Below are 17,913 nucleotides of genomic sequence, written 5' to 3'. Positions count from 1 at the left end.
TAAAGGGATACTCGCTGCAGTGAGCTAGCTCTCACAGTCCTAACTAGTAACCTACCTACTATGGCGTCTGAGTCTCCCTACCCTTACAAGTGGAACACCCACACACATGTACTTTTTAGACAATACAGTGGCCTCCTAGTAAAACTAACATAGGTCACACCTTTCACTCCGATCCTATCATCCTTTTTTTTCTTTCTCTCAGGAGATGACAAACAGAGTCTTGCATGATGCAACAAGCATCATCGTCAAAGGTATCTCTGGGAGGGGCCTCTCAAAGGCCGCTCTTCATGATTCAATTCAAAAAAATTCATGATTCAAATCACGCTTACATGAGTTTCTTTATTCTAATCACAAACATCTTGATTTGAATAATCTTGCATTGACATTTAGTTAAATGCTTGATTTATGTATGTAAAATACATTTTATTGAAGATGATTATTCTAAGAGATGTGCAAAGAATTAATTCTGAGAGACTCAATGACTATAAATATATACGAAATAAGTACAACATCGTAAACTATGTTGAGGAGATTTCCAAAACTGCATCCTCGAATATATGGTTCTATCAAAGGATCGTGGGGTACATATTAATGTACACGGTGTAACAGGGTTTTCGTTACCTTTAGGTTTATTAACTAAACCAAAAGTCAACATACAATTCGAGTCGCCACCGCACTTTTATTTGTCCAAAGGAAAGGCTAAAAAGCGAACAAAAGCCAAGTAAGAAGTTTTTTCAAATAAAAAACTAATAAAAATGTCAGAGATCTGGGTAAGGGGGTTGGTTATGAAATGGGAAGGTTTTACGCACCTAAAACATCCTTAGTACTCTAAGGGAACCTTTTTTGCAAATATGTGTTGTAGGTTGGTATTTGTGAAAAGATTTGAACAAAAGATTGGGGGGATGAGAAGAGAATAAATTATATTTACAAATTTTGTTGTTTGAATGGATGAACCCATTGCCTACGTACCATCACAAAGGAGGATCAAAACCTCATAGTTCGGGGTAAAAATCTCAAAGATTGGTGAATTGATTTGATCAAAAACCTTAAGGTCTTTTGTTATCAAGGGAAGAAAACTCAACCTAAACCAACAATCCACCATGTGAGGAAGGCTTCAACATACTAGTGAGGGGTTAACCCTATAATAAGCATGGAAGACTTATAATCCAATCACTAAGGAGGAGGTGAGATTTACATCAACCACTATGATAACTCAAACCTATGACTAATGTTTTTGAAAAGGTTTTAACAAAGTGGCCATTGGAACCACAAAACAACTTGAAATGGGTTATATTTACAAGTTAGAGTTATTTACAAAATGAGGTCAAAGTTGGATTAAAGTTTATTCATAATGAGTGTTTATGAGAAGAGTTTTTGAAAAGTCAAAGGCTTAAGGCCTAGGTTTCTAATTTGAAACAAAGTCAACATTTAAAAAAAAATGATTTTTGGCTTGGTTAGAGTGAGGAGAAGAAGAGAAGGGATAGTCCTAAAAGCATACAAAGATAAGAGGGGAAAGATAAACCCTTGGAGTTCCTTTTCTTGAAGTCATATAGATGACTCAAGATGCTCCTTTCCTTTGGACTTAGCACACAAAACAAGCAATCAAACACTTTGAATTCAAGCTTCTAGGATCTCCATTTGGCTTGGCTCTTAACTTGGTTATTCATGACAATGGTCCTCTTTTCACAATCTCATAGTGGGATCCCTATCACACAAGAGCAAACATCAAAAAGTTCACAATACAATAAAGGGAATGGACAAAGAATAAGTTTGATGGAGAAGTCCTTTGAGATCAACTTTGAGTTTTAGCATTCTAAATGCATGAGACCTAGTTGCTCTTCAACAAATTTTGCATTCTAAAGGCATGAGGCCTAGTTTCTCTTGAATTCCTTTAAGCATAGGTAAGTCCTAATTCTAAGTCATTTGTCCTTTTGCATTTGGTCCACACAAAACAAACACAAAGCAAACACAAGATAGCAATATATATACAATAATGGGCTCAAATGAGCAAAAGAAAAATGACATAAACATAAAATATGTGCTCAAGTGAGCAAAGTGAAAATCAATATGAATAATGAGCAAGAAATAAATGGCATTAAAAGTAATTGACAAGCAATTAAATGCTCAAATTAAAGTTAGTAGTTAGTAAGGTTATGTTAGCTTGTCATAAGACAATGTAGCGCTATGTTAAGCAATCGTAAGTGGACTAATGTAGTAGTCACACCTATCTGAGGCCGGTCAATAAAAATATAGGCAAAGAACACAAGTTAGAGATCATGACTAGTAAGCCAAGCTCCATAAACTTGCCATGCCAAAACAAAAGGGGAAGGGCCTTGTATTGACTTTAAGTTTTTTGCTTGACCAAGAAGCAACCTATCTTGGACACAAAACAACTCACTTGATCATGGATCAAGTTGAGTTTGGTTTGGATCAAAGAAGGTTACACCTCTCATTTGTCAAGACCAACCATAGGACTTTAACTCATTGGCCATTGATGGAAAGAAAGGGATGAAGATGAAAGGGAGGGAAAAAGAAGACCATAATCAAATCCAATTGATCAAATGTGAATCAAATCAACATCAACCAACACCAAACAGAAGAGTAGTGAAGATAACAAGTCAAAGAGTCAATGGTATTTTTTTGGTATTTTTGAATTTAAATAAAATGCAAATAAAAAAATAAACAAATAAAGTCAAACCTCAAATTCAATTCAAATCAACTTCAAAGAGTCCAATTAAATTCTCATAGGTTCAACATAGTCAAACAAGCTTTGACTAATTTTCTCACAAAATTTTGAAATCAGAAAGTATTTAAAAACAATTAAAAATAGCACAACATGAATTAAAATCTCAAATAAATCTCAAATCAAATAAGAAATTGATGAGACTATTTTTCATTGACTTATCATGATCCATAAATGCTAGGAAAATGTTTTTGGATTTTTCAAAAGTCAGAAAGTATTTTAAAATGAATTAAAACTATTAAAAAATCAAATAATCGATTAAAAATATCAAATGAATTCACAAAAATAATTAAAAATCAAAATATGAAACTAGATTTTTCAAAAAAAATTTTGGAGTTGGTCTCATATTTTTATGACTTCAAATGAATTTTTAATGAATTTTTGAAAATCAAATGAATTAACTGAAAATAAAAGAAAATAGAATAAATGGAAAAAATCACAGCCACGTGATGGAGCTCATTAATTGACGTGGCAAGGATGAATGGTCCAGATCATAAGGAACACGGTATGTACAAGTCAAGCGCGCCATAACGTGTATTAAAATAAGTAAACACAATGAATGATCAGGATTAAAACGTGGCAACTGGATCCAATGGCTACAAGAGCGCACATGTGGTGATGGTGGTGGAAACCACCATCTTCTCCGGCCAGACAACTGATTCCGGCCACCAGTTGCAGGAAAATGAACTTTAATGAAAATTAAAAACAAGGCCATGAAAATGAAGCTCGTCTGATGGAGATCATCACTGTACCATTGGATCTTCCTCACTCTTCCTATATTGAGAGAAACGTGAAGAAGAAGATCATGGTGTTCAAATTGTAAGCTCATGAAATGATGAATTGAAAGCACCAATGGTTTGCCTCAAGTGTGAGGACTTCAGAAAACCACACAAACACAAGAATGCTACATTGAATTGAGAGTTATAGATCCAAAAAGTTTGAATGTATACCTCTGAATTGAAGCACTTCAGGCCACAAATCCTCCAAGTTCTTTGCTCCTCTTTGATCTATGGATGTAGGGGAAGTGAAAGGCTAAGGAATTAGGCTTTGAAGCTTAGCTAATGATGCTGAATTTCAAGCACGAAAGTGAGAACAAAAATTGAATAATTCCTTTGGTATGGATATGGTTTCAATGCTGCAGCAACTCAGATCTCCAAAAGGTTGCTAAATGAATGAGAAGAAGTGGTTATTTATAGCTGAAGGTAGCTGAATCCCACGCTTCTTTCATGTGCATGGCCAATTGAAAATGCATTGCATGGTCCTGTACAGGCGTGTGGAAGGCCCAATGATGGATGCAAAAGCTTGTTGAGTTCACATGGAAAGGATTTGGACGTGCATTTTGGAGGGAACTAGCTTGCACATTCAAGTTTCATCATGAAATACCAAAATGCACATAAATGGAAAGGTCTTCGAAACTCACCAATGGTAAGTCCAGAAGAGTCATGTGAGTAATGGTTGGAAAGCCCTTGAAGTAAGGAACAAAAGTCATGTTGGGCGAAAATTCATTTGACATTTGGAAATTGATGAAAACTGGCTGTGAAAATCAAAGTATAAAACATGTTTAAGTCATTTTGGCAAATTTCCCCAAAAGCAAGCTTAATCAAACCCCTCTGTTTTCATTATGCAGGCTTCAAATAGAAAAACCTCCAACATAAAAGTTGTATATATTTTTAATTTAATCAATTTAGACTCAAAGTTTGCATCATTTGGATTTTCTATGACAAAGTTATAGGCATTTGAAGTTGGGAACTTTTTCAAATTCAATGAATTAGTTCCAATATGACTGGTCAACTTTTCAAGGCCCAAACTTCCAATCTTGATGAATAAATTATTGAGAGGCCTCAAATAGGCTCATATATGCATAAAATGATGAATGAAAGAACTTCCCTTGATTGAAATTTGATCAGAGGTTGAGATTGCTTCATGGGCAAGACACAGTCAAAGCATAGTGAATTTAGGGTTTCTTTGGGAAACAAACCTCGATCCCTTTGGGTTACCTTGATCAAATTGGCAAATTGAGATACTTGGGAGGAATATATGATGATTAGGAACTTTGTGGACCATTGTCATGCTTTTTCTCATCTTCATCTAGCCATTTCATTGGGCTTAGGAGCCTCCTAGGAGCATTGTGGAGCACACGATCACTTGAGCTTCAAAACAAAAAGAGTTAATGACATATTTTTGTGCTTTTGGTTAGTAATCAAATAAGAAAAACAATAATATACAATACAAGCATGCCTGGTGGTCTCAAAACACTCAAACAAGTCCCAACCCTAGGGTTAGGGAGCCAAACATGCTATGATCCTTGAGGCAATGCACTTGTGCAACAACATGATGCCATGAGGGATCTTAAGGTCAAAATTAGGGTCTTACACATGGCATCGAAATCGTTTTGGATCCTAATAAAACATAAGTAAGAAATAAAATAAGAAGAAGTAATATATAATAAAAATATAGATAAGAAATATATACGAAATAAATATGAAATAAGTAAGAAGATGTAATAACATACAAATATCGAGATATTGTTGATTGTTCCTCGATGTTCATCACCCATAGTCAATAGAGATATAATGCTGCAGAGGTTGAGTGTTGCAGAGGTTTAGTGTGGTAAAGATGGAGTGTTGCAAATGATGAGTGTTGTGAGCCTGCTTCAACCCATATAAACTCTTTTTCAATCTAGACACATGATCTTCTTTACCTTTAACTTGAAAACCATCGGTTTGCTTCATGTAGATCTCTTCCTCTAAATCACCATGAAGGAAAGTTATTTTCACATCCGTTTGCTCAACCTCTAAATCAAGAGTAGAAACCAAACTCAACACGATTCTAATTAATGACATATTTACAACAAGTGAGAAAATATCATTAAATTCAACACTCTTTCTTTGACGGGAACCCTTCACCACTAATCTGGATTTATATCTTGGAGACTTAGAGTTGCTCTCATATTTAACTCTATAAATTCATCTATTTCCCAAAGCCCTTTTGCCTTTAGGAAGCTTCACTAAATCATAAGTGTCACTATCATACAATGATTTCATCACACTATACATTGCATCCATCCACTTTTGATTTTCATCACTTTCCATGGCCTCTTGAAAATACTCGGGTTCACTCTCATCACTCAAGGTCACATACTCATCAGAATTATACCTTGTAGAAGGTTGTATATGCATGTTAGACCTCCTAAGTTAAACTTGAGATATTTTGGAGTTTCACCAAGATTCTCATCATTTGACATATCTTTCTCCCCTTCACCATCATTAGTTTGAATATTTACCTCATCTCAAAGTTATTGATCATCAACATAATTATATGGCTCACCATTGTGATCATCACCACCAATAGCATCCAGATTATGACTAGATAACCGAACTGGATCAACATTAATTTAAACTTGAATTTAATTAATGGAAATATGATAATGGAAAATATTTAAAAGATTTAATTATATACTCTTCCAAAAAATAATCATTTGATATTTTATTAAACAAATGATCATAAATATAAAACCAAAGAATATAAGTTAAACTTGAATTTATTTAATAAAAATATTCAAAAGATTTAATTATATAATTGTATACTCTTCCCCAAAAAAATTATTTGATGTTTTATTAAACAAATTATCATAAATATAAAATAAATAAAATATAATTTAAACTTGAATTTAATTAATGAAAATATGATAATGGAAAATATTTAAAAGATTTAATTGTATACTGTTCCAAAAAAAGTTATTTGATGTTTTATTAAACAAATGATCATAAATATAAAAGAAAAGAATATAATTTATATTTGAATTTAATTAATGAAAATATGATGGAAAATATTTAAAAGAATTAATTGTATACTATTTGATGATTTATTAAATATATGATCATAAAATAAAATAAAAATGAAATGCTCGATTATTACATTATTCAAGTTTGAAATGACATAGAAATTTGGAGATCTTGTTGTGAATTTTGGGAGGTTGTGATAATGGCAATAATAATATGTTTGGGGAGAGAAGATGAGTGAGGCATGGTTGACGATGACACCCACATTTTTGTTATCTGTTTCATTTCTAAGTGTTTCTAGCTTATTGGAGGGTGAAGGTTGCAGCAGATGAGGAATAATGAAGGACTTGAGAGACCAATAAAGCAAAAATTCGAATTAAAAAAACAATTTGTTGACAGTGGGATTTGAACCCACGCCCTTTCGGACCAGAACCTTAATCTGGCGCCTTAGACCAACTCGGCCATATCAACTTGTTGTTTATTTGTTCAAAACAACGTCATTTAAACGTTGAATAATGCAAGAATGTTTTTCAAATCCTGCAGCACCTCTTACTTCTTACTTCTGCATCTAATCTAAGTTCCTTAATGAACCCAAATAAAAATCAATTCTAACACTAACATTTTTAAATTACTATTTCTAAAAAGTACACATTTATTACTAGAGATTGGATTCATGTCTTGATATATTCAATTTTATTCTTTTTATTGTCTTTACATATTCATGCGTAAAATAATATAATTATATTAATTATTTTTTATTTTTCATGTACAAATATTTAAAAACATAAATAAAATGCTAGTTTAATATTTAAAATATAACTCAAAAAGTTTCAATAATTATAATGAAGAACTTGCCTAATACAAACAAAAATAAATCATTTACATCAAATTAATATATACTAAACCAATAAATTAATTTCATCGACTATACAAAATTAAAATCTTCTTATATAGAAAATTATTTCTAGAATTAAATCAAATACTTTAATTATATATTATCGTTCTTGCATGGCCAAACGAACTAAATTGATGATCAATTAGACTATATGTCCACTGCATAAAAGGTACAAAATTTTCTTCCGAGCATTGGTACAATCTCTGATATCCAATTTTTATTATATTCATCATGGATTGTTTATTTGAGTTCAAAGCTAAATCCATGAAAAACTTTGGTTTGGGGATGTTGTGATCAAGTTCTTGTTTAGGTTTTGAAATCAACCCGGTATTAAAATTTCATAGGTTCTTGGTCAGCCCGGTATAAAACCAAGATTCGGTTCAAGCTCAGTCTGATGTTAAAAGCTTGTTTCGGTTTGAGATCAACCCGGTGTTAAAATCTCACATTTTCTTGGCTAGCCTAGTATAAAGCTAAGTTTTGGTTCGCGGGCTCAACTTAGTGTTAAAAGCTCTCCTAGGTTCAAGATCATCCCGTGTAAAATCTTAGTTTGAAGCCTGGAGACTAACCACTCCAAATCTCTTGTGGGAAGGAAACTAATCGCCTCGATCCATTATTTGGAAGGAAGACTCACAAGTTCTCTTCGTATTTGATATTTGGTTATAAGTTAGCCAAAAACTTCATTTTCCTTGTATAAGGAAGTTCGAGAGTTCAACCTACAAAAAGCTCTTAAGTTTAATGGATACTCACAATAATAGTTCTTGGGTGAGGGGGGGGGGGGGGGGGGGGGTCTTTTTCTTTGACTGAATCTCTATAACTTCTGGTGTTCTTCTCTCTTTCCTTAACTTTTACTTTTCTGCTGCTTAATTCTAAAATATTTCTAAAACATTTTCAAACTCTGATTTTAATTCAAAAAAGTTTTTCTGAAACACATAATTCACCCTCCTCTTGTGCGTGAAGTCACATGTCTTATAACTTGGTATACTCATGTCCCCAAAAATTCTTCTTGAGAGTAATCACTATCTTGAGAAATTTTAAAAGGATGTTCGACGAACCTCATTTTACAAGGATATGAAGTATAATGGCTAACTTCTAACCAAACAACTAGCAGAGTTTATCCTTAGAACCAAACTGAGATTTTGCACGTGTTGATCTCGAACCAATATGGAGTTTTACATTGACTATCCTCTAAGACGACAAGAAATTTATATTGGATATCCTCCGAACCGAATCAGGGTCTTACATAGATTGACATCTGAACCTATATTAGATTTTACAAAGGCTAATATCGAATCAATGATGCATTTATGCCAGGATGAGCTCAAGAAGCAATGTGAGATTTTACACAGGCTAATCTCGAACCGATAAAACTTTTACATTGGGCTAAGCTCAAAATTTATTGTGGAGATTTTAATGGTTGATCTTCTGATAACGCAAAAATACATCGTATATTTGCCTTGATTTACATTCAAAAATCATACCATTTTCATTTGTATTCTGATTATTCCGCAAATGTTCAAGTTGTTTTTGCAGGCATTTTAATTCACATGCTTAAATGAGCAAAGTATAGAAAAGGAAGGAAAAGAAGAAGAAACAACAGAAAAGCCAGAAACTATGAATTCTGTACAGGTGACGACCGTCACAAGCCTCGTCACGACCGTCACGCCCTGGTTGTGACGGACGTAACAAGCCCACCACGACCGTCACAAGGCCAAAGGCAACGTAATGAAATTGTCAACAAAAGTGATCCACACGCCCCATTTTTCGCTCCTCAACCCACTTTCCCGTGAATCTCTCACTCAACCAAGTCACCCTTATTTCTCTCAACTATGAAGACCAAATGGATACTATAAAAGGATCGAAGTTGGAAACCTACGGGCACGTACGTTTTGAGCCTCCCTGAAGCAAACTCTCAAGCTATTTTCTCTGCATTTTTTTCCACAACAATTTTGTTTTCTATTATTTTTCTTCAGCAACACTATTTTCTTTTACCGCAATTTGTTTACCGTTCCATTAAGAGCTTTGATTTTTCCCTTCCCTTTCCGTTTTTCATTTAGCCAAAAGTAGTAGTTTCCTACACTGGGGAACTACTGCAATTTATTTAATTTAGTTTAAGCAATTGTTTTGAAGAAGCAGAATCCTACCGACTTGTGGAGGACTGCTAAAGTACTTCAAGATTCGGCATATTCGATTAATCAAAGTTCCAGATTTTTATTCAATTATTATTATTATTATTACTTTATTATTAAATAATCATGTTTGCCTTATTGTTAATTTGTTTATGTTCGTCTGTGTCTGCGTTAATTAACATGTCTGGCTAAACTACCGGTATCGGTATGTAAACAATTTAATTAGACGGGATTTAATAATAATCCGTGTAAACTTCTTTTCTCAAATAATATTTTTGGCTGTGGTTTTTAATTGAAATTTAATTAACTTTGTCACGAGAGTGAGAAGCTATTTAATACGGTTTTTCCGCGAGAGTGGGAAATTAACTAAGGTTAGAACCGACAATCGCGAGAGCGTGAGGATCGAACTGGATAGTAAAAACTAGGCATTGATTTTAAAAACAGCGAGAGCACTTTAAAAGCAATTAGAACTTACTTATTTTCAAAAAGTATTTTTAACTTCAAATGGGACAGCGAGAGCGTACATTCTGACTTAAAAGTATAATCCGAGTCAACAATCACGAGAGTGTGAGATAAAGCCTTTTAAATGAGTATTTTCTACTAAAAGATATTTGGTAATTAAAATATACACCGGTGACTTATCTAAACCCTGATGATTAATGTGTTGCATACTAATATCCCTCTATTAATATTCTCTAAAAAACTTAATTTCCTTTAGATTTAATTTTTGTTCAACCAAACCTCTAACAATCATCTCCTTAGCTAAACATAGTAACATCGATAGCATTAGTTTGACCATCGGTCCCTGTGGGTTCAATATCTTTTAAAACTAAAATGACTGGACTATGCACTTGCAGTTAAGTACCCGATAGACTATATTTTATATACAGTCACGAGACGTATCAAGTTTTTGGTGCCGTTGTCGGGGACCTGATTTAGTCAAATAGTGCGATTCTTTTGTTGCGCAGTATAGACTAAGGTAAAAACTAATTTCCTTTCCCTTATTTCCCGATTGTATGCCAAGTACTTGCTCACAAGGCAAAAACTTAGCACCATCAATCGCAGAATTAGAGCGTTTCTTATATTTAAGACGTTGAATACTAGAGTACCAACGAAGGTACGATATTCCCGATATCTTTTTTCCTACTACTGAACCAGTTGAAAAACCAACCATGGCTGCAGTAGGACCACAAAATCGTCCTCTTAAGTTCTACGCTACCCCGTCCCAACAAGAACCTCACAACAGCATTGTTGCCCATGCTATCGATCGAAACGATTTCGAGTTGAAACCATCATTATTATTTGTTGTCCAACAACATCAATTTGCTGGAAATCCTACGGACGACCCTAATGAACATTTGACCAAGTTTGTGCAGTACGCAGGCACTGTGAAGGCGAATGGTGTATCTCAAGATGCGATAAGACTACGCCTTTTTCCGTTCTCTCTAAGAGACATAGCTTGGGCTTGGTTACAATCCTTTCCATCCAACTCAGTTACTACATGGGAAGAACTGAAGAACGTTTTCTTAGCCCGATATTTTCTGCCAAGCAAAACTGCTATGCTGAGAGCTCAAATCAACAAATTTCGACAAAAAAATGCAGAATCTCTCTACGGTGCGTGGGAGAGATACAAAGACATGATAAGGATATGTCCACATCACAGTCTCGAAGACTGGGTGATCATTCACATTTTACAATGGGCTTCTGTATAACATAAGACTGACAGTAGACGCTGCCGCGGGCGATGCACTTATGGATAAGCCATACAACAAAGCCTATCAACTCATCGAAAAGATGGCCCAAAACCTTTGCCAATGGGGAGGTGAAAGAAATCCAGTAGAAAACTCCCAAACGAAAGGTGGAATGTACGAAATAAGTAGCCTTGACCACGCCCATGCAAAGGTAGATGCCCTTGTTCAAAAGTTAGACAACTTGACCATACCACCCGCAGCCACCGTGGTTGCCATAACTCCAAACTGTTAGTTATGTGGAATTCCTAGACACACTGCACCAGCATGTCAGATATTAGCAGGAGTCCCCACTGATCAAGTAAATTATGCACAAGTGTCATACCCCAAAATTTACCCGTTAATATTACAAGGCATTTTTCAAGGCACTCCAACTTGTTTTTCAAGACATTGACCGTATAGGAACCAAGACCCAGCTCACAGATGGCCCAATCCAGAAAATGGCCCAAACTGGCATGCTCGCTAGGCGAGCAACTCCTTCGCCTAGCGAACCTTTCGCTACAATACTCGCCTAGCGAAGCTTGCGAATACCAGAAAATTCTGGGCTTCATTCTGAGCCCATTAGGTCACCACAATCACTATAAATACCGACACTTCAGTCACGAAAAGGGACAGACGAAGACGGACAGAAACCCGGGCATAGAAACCCTGGAGACTAACTCAGAGAATTCCGAGTAAAGAAACCCCGAAGGCCGCTCATCCGCACCGAAGTTACCTCCGCCCAACTCCATCCGATACCAAGAGTGGTCAGTCCCTTCAACATCGCAGCTCAGTTGCAAACAGGTTTGCGCATCACTACTGTTTTATGCTTTTAATCGGTAGTCTCTACATACATAAGGCATCCTGATTAAATTTTCGGATATGTAATTTGATTTCACATGTGAATTTAAGTATGCCTGAATATCCTGAATGTTTGTCCATGCTATTCCTGTAATTAAATGCCATAAAGTTCAGGGTTCCGGAGATCATGCTGCTATCAAACTCAAAACCCGTAGCCGCTCGCTAGCACATCGCTAAGCGAGCCTGTAGCGAGCACTCGCTAAGCCTTCGCTAGGCGAAGCAGGAGCGAACGGGACAGTGGCTGTTTTGTTTCTTTTCTGTTCTGCCTTATGTTTATCTAATCAAGATTTATTACAATTCTGCATTATTTGGCCTGACCTTATGACTGTTGTGTTTATTTTGTGGTGCAATTTTCAATTGCACTTTATCTCGATGTTCTAACCTGTGTGCTGAATTGTGTAAAGGCTTACATATTCCCGAAGAAACGGCCAGCTAGGTATTCCACTTTATTTGTGGGATACCCTTATGGAGATGGATTCTGAATTACTTAATTTTAATGTGGAGATTCATCCTAATTACTTAATTAATTTTAATGTGGAGATTCATCCTAATTGATCATAATGTGGAAATTCATCTTAAATACTTAATTGCAAAATATTGCCTTTGAATATGTGATCTTGGACCTCTCTTTGTTGCCTTACGGTATTACGGTCATGTCCCGCGAATGTGGGGATACCCTTAGCCAAGACCCTTCGATTAAATCATCATGTCCCTCTAAAATAAATCATAGTCCCTCGGATGTTGCCTTCGAATATATGATTTTGTCCCTCGATGACCCTTCGGTGTAGCCTATGGTTAAATGATGATAGTCCCTTCGAATGCTAGGGTATCCTTACAACCGTTGCTTTCAATGACCAATCGATGACCCTACGATGACCCTTTTACATCCAAAGGATAAAACTACTTACTTCTCAATAGTAAGGACAGTTTTACCCTCATAAGGACAGGAAATGCCCATAAAGACCTCGGGTAGGTATAACTCTTAATTGCAGGCTCACAACCTAAAATATTTTTCACACCCCACACCTTTCAAAGCATCTTTTAGAAAACCACCACTTGGCATACATTCATACTAGAATCATTACCGAGTTACATTTTTCTAAACAACTTTCAAAACTAAACGAGATAACCACTTTGTATACATTCATACAAGAATCATTACAAAGTTAAATTCTCTTTTCAAAACATTTTCTAAACAATTCACAACCACTTTTTCCAGACAAACATAAGTGATCAAGCAATTAAGAGCCCATGGATAACCATGGATACAAAGGGTGCTAACACCTTCCCTTTGTATAATGTACCTCCCGAACCCAAAATTCAAATTAAGGTCTTTCCTGTTCTTTTCCGCCTTTCCTTATTGGATAAAAGAAAAGTCGGTGGCGACTCTTGCTAACCGCGACATTTGCTTTCTAAAGCAAAAACATATAAAGTCAGTTCACCGTATGACATAACCGGCGACTCTGCTGGGGAGCCTTAAAAAGAGAGGTTACCTTAAAAATAAGATCACTTATTCAAATTGTCTGATTTGCTTTTAAGGGATTGCTTGGGGATTTTACGCTTGAGTGAAAGATCCTACACCCGGATCTAGTGTACCTTAGGTAAGTAGCAAAAGATCATCGCGACTATCCGGCGTATACTGGAATGGTCAAAATGATGGCTACGGTTAATGTGACACTTTGGATGTCCTGATGTTCCTCATGTTTACTTGAGGAAAAATTTGGCTTCCGCGTGGTGTCATCAAAGCATTAACCAGACCTTTAGAACCCTAATTGACTCATCCTAGCCATTAGAAAGTAGTGAGATAACTGACTTCGGTTCCGACTGGGGTTGGTTGAGACTCGATACTACACTCTTTGAGATTGGACTTTAGGGAAGCTTTGGTCAACCACTGGGTGTTGCACTGAAGTGGACTTAAAGGAAGGTCAATGATTTGAGATCCTTCTAGAACCCGGTTACTATTCTAGGACAGGTTGAACCAACCAAACTTCAGTGGGGAGGGTACTTACCTATGGAACGCATGCAAGCCTTAAAACCTAGGAATGATTGTTGTATGACTTGCTTGTGCTTGTTATTTACTTAACATCATAACATCATAACAACATAACATCATGACATCATAACATCATGACATTGTGCTAACCATTTCAAGGACTTAGGGATTTAGCTTTGCTCCGTTAAACAGGTTATGGCTTTCAGGAAGACTATCCGGATTAATCTTGTAGCAATCTCTCCTCAACTCAAGGATTTAGTGTCAGAACTTCCCGATCATGCTCAGTTCATCAAGAAACATGGTTCTCTTCTCAATTTGGTTACCACTGGTTTCCAAGAAGATATGATGAGAGTCCTATTCCAGTTCTTCGACCCTAAACATCATTGCTTCACATTCCCAGATTATCAGTTGGTACCCACATTAGAAGAATTCTCCAGACTGCTTGGGATACCTATCCTTGATCAAATACCTTTCAGTGGTTTAGAAAAGATTCCGAAGTCTGAAGAAGTTGCCGCAGCTTTACACATGACAAAGTCCGATATTGAAGCTAATTGGGTAACAAGGAGTGGAGTTAAGGGTTTACTTGCCAAATTCCTGACAAATAAGGCCCGAGAATTCTTAAAGGTTATGAATGTCCATGCTTTCGAAGAGGTCCTAGCATTACTAATCTATGGTTTGGTGTTGTTTCCTAATCCAGACCAATTCATAGACATGAATGCTATTAAGATATTTCTCACTCATAACCCTGTGCCTACCTTGCTTGGAGACATTTTGCATTCCCTTCACACCCGTACTATGAAGAGACAATGGACCCTCATGTGCTGCGTACCTTTATTGTCTAGGTGGTTTATCTCGCACCTTCCTCAGTCAGTCTTGAAGAACGAGCAGAATTTGAAATGGTCTCAAAGAATAATGTCGCTCTCCCATTCAGACATCCGTTGGTGTCCTCATCTCAAAGAAGATGTTATCCTCATCGACCGTTGTGGAGAATTCTCTAATGTACCACTCTTGGGGATAAGAGGAGGTATTACTTATAACCCAGCTTTAGCCCTACGCCAGTTTGGTTATGCTCGAAGAGATGGTCCGCATGAGATAATTATCCAAGGCACTGTGTTTGACTATGACAACGATTCCCAAGGTCTCCGTCAAAGGTTTGTACGAGCTTGGGGCATGTTGAAAAGAAGTACTTTAGGACAGAAAAACTCTATTCCTATGGAACCTTATCTCAGATGGGTACGCGCCAGAGCTCGTGAACTTGTCATGCCATATCTTGTAATCGGACCTCAGATTGTCGAACCAGAAATTGAAGGAGGTACTCCTCAGATCATTCCTTATCCAGATATGCCTACCAATGTTGAAGAACTGAAGAGATCCTGGATCCAGTTGAGAGAAGAAAGGGATACTTTTGAGACTCAGTTCGTTGCAGAAAGGAAGAAAGTGTTAGAACTTACCAGTCAGCTTAATGAGGAACGAAGACTCAATGCATATCTTCGCCCAAAAAGAAGTCGCCCCTGGGAGACTTGAGCTTTCATTGTATTTTTATTATTATTCTTTTTGTAATGAACATTGATTAAAGAAATTAGTAATATAAGTTTCTCTCTTGTTGGTGGTTTACGCAAAGTTAAATTCCAGGAGTCCTTGAAAACATTTCATACATTGCATAGCATAACATAACATTGCATAACAGGTATCCTAAAAGATCAATATTCTCATGGCCTTCCTTCTAAAAAGAAACATGGCCCTCGAACAAATTGTCAAGGATCTCCAGGCTCAAAATGCTCGACTCCAAGAGATGGTCTTGAACTTATCCAGGGGGCAGAAGGAACTGAAGGCTCTCTTGCTCGAGAAAAAGGAAGACAAGAAACCTGTGAGTTACATTAACCCGGGAAGGAGGCATAAAGGACAGGCTGCAGGAGTCAAGATTAGACTTCCGAAAGATCAAGAAGAGGAGACAGAAAATGATTCAGGAGAGGAGGATGTTGATCCCTTCAACCCTGAGGATGAAGATTATGAGAATGAACAGTACCCTCCAAGAGATGATAAGTACAAGTTGCTGGAAGAACGTATGCTAGCTATGGAAGGTCAGAAGGCACCCGGTCTGGACTTCGAAAGCTTGGGTCTAGTCTCTGATGTGGTCATCCCCCGCAAATTCAAGGTCCCCGCCTTCACTAAGTATGATGGGGCATCTTGTCCTCAGATGCATCTAAGAGCTTACGTGAGAAAGATTCAGCCGCACACCACTGATAGGAAGCTATGGATCCATTTCTTCCAAGAGAGTCTGTCTGGCACCCAGTTGGAATGGTATTATCAGCTCGAGAGCTCTAACAGTCGCACCTGGACCGATTTAGCAACAGCTTTCTACAAGCACTACCGGTATAACTTTGAACTAGCGCCTACTCGGCTACAGTTGCAAAATATGATTATGGGATCTAAAGAAAGCTTCAAAGAATATGCTCAGAAATGGAGAGATTTGGCTGGCAGAGTCAAACCCCCTATGACTGATCGAGAATTAGTGGACATGTTCATGAGCAAACTGACTGGCCCATTCTACAGCCATCTATTGAGGAGTTCCTCATTGGGTTTCACTGAACTTATATTAACAGGTGAACATGTTGAAAGTGGCATTCGAAGTGGGAAGATACAGGCGACTACCTTTGATCCTCCGGAGACTCCTAATGACATTACTACCCCTCTACCTAATCATGACGAGACTGTCAATGCTGTGGAAGATACTGATAACGATTATGACTTGGATAGCTGGATTTTCCCAACAATTGGTGACGGACTCGACAATTGGAAGGCTGAAGACACTATCCCGATTTCCTTTAGTCAAGAGTAATTGTTATTGCTATTTTAGTGTTTCAAAGCATTGTGTCTAAGCCCGGGGCACAATAGCTAATTTTTCAAGGGTTTTGTCATTTTCATAAGCATATTCACATTCAATGAATCAATGGACCTTTTGCATTCAAATATTGCGCTCTTTATCTTTCCTGTCATCTTTCAAATAAGCTATCTTTTCTTGCACACACTCACGTAACAAATCGCAGATCCATATCCACTCTGGATCCTGTTGATAGTAATTCTGCTACTGTTCATTATGAATTTGAAAATCCGATCTACCAAGCCGGGGATGGAAGTGAGGAAGATTGTTAAGTACCTGGAGAACTTGCCAGACTACTGCAAGAAGAAAAGACTATTCAGCCGCATGGGGCATCGATCGAAATCGTAAATCTGGACCACGTCGCCCGATTTAGCTCCCATTTGACCGCTACTTGCAAATCCATCTTCAAATTACTGAGACAAAATCAAGAAGTATCTCCAAGAACCTTCAATTCTGATAATACCAGTTGAAGGAAGACCTCTAATCACGTATTTGACCGTGTTAGAAAATTCAATGGGGTGCGTGTTGGGGCAACATGACGAGTCTGGTCGAAAAGAGCATGCAATATACTACCTTAGCAAAAGGTACCGACTGTGAAACAAGATACTCACAGCTCGAGAAAGCTTGCTATGCTTTGGCTTAGGCTGCTCGCCGACTAAGACAGTATATGTTGAATCATACCACTTTATTGATTTCTAAGATGGATCTTATCAAATATACATTTGAGAAACCTGCTGTCTTCTGAAAGAGCTATCACTGACAATGGTGCTAATTTGAACAACAAGATGATTACTGAACTCTGCACGCAGTTCAAAATAAAACACCATAATTCCGAAGTGGCGACTTGGTAATAGAGTGTATCATTCTACCACAAGGTGATTCCAGAGGCAAATGGACTCCCGCAT

General features: G+C 36.9%; 2 non-coding genes across 2 annotated transcripts; both read right to left on the bottom strand.

Annotated features, from left to right (window-relative positions):
• Positions 1 to 6,915: 6,915 nt before the first annotated feature.
• On the bottom strand, positions 6,916 to 6,996 carry TRNAL-AAG (transfer RNA leucine (anticodon AAG)). Its single transcript has one exon. It is a non-coding gene; the product is annotated as a tRNA-Leu (tRNA).
• Positions 6,997 to 11,105: 4,109 nt separating this feature from the next.
• LOC127109317 (small nucleolar RNA R71) lies at positions 11,106 to 11,212 on the bottom strand. Its single transcript, XR_007796632.1, has one exon. It is a non-coding gene; the product is annotated as a small nucleolar RNA R71 (small nucleolar RNA).
• Between the last annotated feature and the right edge of the window lie 6,701 nt (positions 11,213 to 17,913).

Source organism: Lathyrus oleraceus, chromosome 7 (genome assembly GCF_024323335.1).
Source record: "Lathyrus oleraceus cultivar Zhongwan6 chromosome 7, CAAS_Psat_ZW6_1.0, whole genome shotgun sequence".
NCBI classification, from domain to species: Eukaryota; Viridiplantae; Streptophyta; class Magnoliopsida; order Fabales; family Fabaceae; genus Lathyrus; species Lathyrus oleraceus.
The sequence above is the reverse complement of the archived record's forward strand: the minus strand, read 5'-3'. Positions and strand labels throughout refer to the sequence as shown.